The sequence below is a fragment of the Pleurodeles waltl genome, chromosome 6 (genome assembly GCF_031143425.1).
Source record: "Pleurodeles waltl isolate 20211129_DDA chromosome 6, aPleWal1.hap1.20221129, whole genome shotgun sequence".
Lineage (NCBI taxonomy): Eukaryota > Metazoa > Chordata > Amphibia > Caudata > Salamandridae > Pleurodeles > Pleurodeles waltl.
Window position 1 is genome coordinate 1,312,196,049 of NC_090445.1, and position 2,924 is coordinate 1,312,198,972.

General features: G+C 36.4%; 1 long non-coding RNA gene across 1 annotated transcript; it reads right to left on the minus strand.

The window, feature by feature from the left end:
• Positions 1-808: 808 nt before the first annotated feature.
• LOC138302125 (uncharacterized) lies at positions 809-2,041 on the minus strand. Its single transcript, XR_011205290.1, has 3 exons — positions 1,977-2,041; positions 1,451-1,543; positions 809-1,071 (listed from the first exon to the last, which is right to left on the minus strand). It is a non-coding gene; the product is annotated as an uncharacterized lncRNA (long non-coding RNA).
• Between the last annotated feature and the right edge of the window lie 883 nt (positions 2,042-2,924).

Sequence of the window (2,924 nt, forward strand, 5' to 3'; positions counted from 1 at the left end):
TTAAATGTGTGCATGAGTGTGTGTGTATTAGTGAGTATATAAGGGCATAAGTAGTGTATGGGTGATTGACTTAGTATATGACTACATGTATAGGTGAGTATCTGAGTGCATGAGTGTATGTATGGGTGAGTGATGAGCTGCATGAATGTCTGTATAAGTGGGTGAGTAGGTACATGAGTGGATATATATGGGTTACTGAGTTCAAGAGTACTACATAAATGACTGATAGAGTGTATGGCTGCATTTATGGGTGAGTGATTGACTGCATAAGTGCATGTATAGGTAAGTGAGTGCATGACTGGTGTATGATTGATTGCCTGGGTGCATGAGTGGTGTATAGTTGATTGCCTGAGTGCATGTAAGGGTGAGTGATGGAGTGCATGAGTAGTTTACTGAGTACATCAGTGTGTGTGTATGGGTGTGTGGCTGAGTGAATGAATTGTGTTTAGGTGATTGACTGAGAGCATTTGTGGTTTGTGGGTGGGTAAAGGAGTATTTTAAGGGTCTCTTGGTGATTGACTGAGTGCCTGAGTGGATGTATGAGTGTGCAGACGAGTGTATGAGGACATGGATGAGTGACTGAGTGCACCAGGAGACTTTTTAGAACATCTGCTAGTACATGAGAGCCTGTATGGCTTTCTAAAAAGTGAAAAAATATAATTGCCCCACGGGAAAACCAACCCAATCACTCCACACTCGCACAATCAATGAATCTCTCTATTGATCAGTCTAAAAACAAAGGAATCAAAGGTATATATTTAATATGAATAAAAAACACAAATCACACAATACAAGACAAACACGTCAATCCAAAACCATTAATAAAACAAATTAAAATTAATAAGACAGGAGACAATAAAAGACATATATAATAGTCTATTGAAATGAAACTGTTCCAGTTCTGGTAGATATAGGCCTATCCATAATTGTCATAGATCCTTGTTCGATAGGAACCTCCTCCTGTGGGTCCAGTATAAATAAAGCGTCAACGCATTTCGGTGGACTTAAAAACCTTTTTCACCACCTTCTTCAGGACTAAATATTATACTCCCCAAGGTTGTTCAATCAAACCTACATACAACAACACAAAAAAGTGTATATATACATATATATATAAAAATATAATTACATATACTCCAACATATCTCAAGCCCCATTACTCCACAATCAACCCCCCAAAACAACCAATTCATTATCCAAAAGCACCAAGATTCCTTTAGTATTCACCATCACAAGGAGAGATTTGATTGCCCACTTTAAAAATCATTCAAAAATCAAAATTGATTAATACACATATATATATATATATAAATGTATACGTATATATCTACAGATACTTCTCTCACAAAATATCTCCAATATTTCTTTAAAAAAAAACTTTTTATACAGACATCTCTTTTTTTATCTCTTTAAAAAAAAAAAAACATTTTATCTATCCTTAATCACTCACCTCCATAAATTCCAAGTCAAAACATCCACACAGATCCAAATATGTAAACATAGATACTTTCCATGAAATCCGCAGTCTTTGGGAAATCTATTTCTATATAAGTGGAATAGATGACCATTAGTCAGTTATAATTCATCTAATGGGGGCCCAACACCATGTAGTGACCTATATAGTGATCAATTATCATCCATATTTTCTTTCACCCATAGGTGCTTAAGAAATCAGTAAAAGCATAACTATAAAAATAGGAAAGCCACCAACTTTATCTGTGTCATGCAATCCTAAATACACTTAGGGCCTGATTACAACTTTGGAGGAGGTGTTAATCCGTCCCAAAAGTGACTGTAAAGTGACGAATATACCACCAGCCGTATTACGAGTTCCATAGGATATAATGGACTCGTAATACGGCTGGTGGTATATCCGTCACTTTACTGTCACTTTTGGGACGGATTAACACCTCCTCCAAAGTTGTAATCAGGCCCTTAATCTCATGACATGCATTTATACTGTTCCTGGAGCTTACCATGGAGTCCATTATATACATGTAACCAGAACCAAATATTGTTCATCTGGTTCAAACCTTTCTACAATAAAAATCAAACATTATTAATTAGAAAAATACTTAACACTCTATACAATAAATAAAACCACCAACTACTCCTCTATAATATTCTAAGATTTGTAGGGTAGTCCCATTCTCCCTATAATCCCACTTCTAACTTATTTAATATATGTCAATAACTATATTCATAATTATTCATTCATACTCTAAAAGTCAACAAAAATAAAGTAAAGGGCCCCCTATACTCTGGGTAGCTCCCTCTGCTTACCTCTCAATTGAAGTTATAGTGTTTAATCATCTGCTTTTTATGTCGGCAAAACAACCGGACTTACCTACCGTCGATCTATATCTACCCAAAATGCTCTCCATCTATCGTAAACTCAGAAGTGCAATCACTTCCTGTTCTTCCTAGTTAACTTCCTGCCTACACAGCACAAACCGCTAACCTCCAGCTGTTGTCAAAGAGCGGGCCATCTTGAAATCCCGCATTTAATTAAGAGTCAAGCCGACTCTGTGATTGCATTGAATTCAAAAAAGAAAAGAAACCCCGAGCTCCTACATGTAAAAAGCATACCCCAATACCAATAAAATAGATAATGCTAAAACCGCTACCCTCTATAAAAAATATCAATAATACCATAATAAGACCGGTTTAAAACTCCAACTAATATGACAAGGCATCACTTCCTGTTCTTCCGGTTCACTTCCTGCCTCCACAGCGTGAACCGCTGACCCAGCTATTATCAAAAAGCGGGCACCATCTTGAAATCCCGCATTTAATACAAAATAGACCAGACTTCCCAATAACATAAATACAGTAAAACCCCGGGTCTGCTATAAATACAAAAGCACACCCAAATACAAATAAAAATGAAATACTTAAAAACTACTGCCCTCATTAGAGAAAAC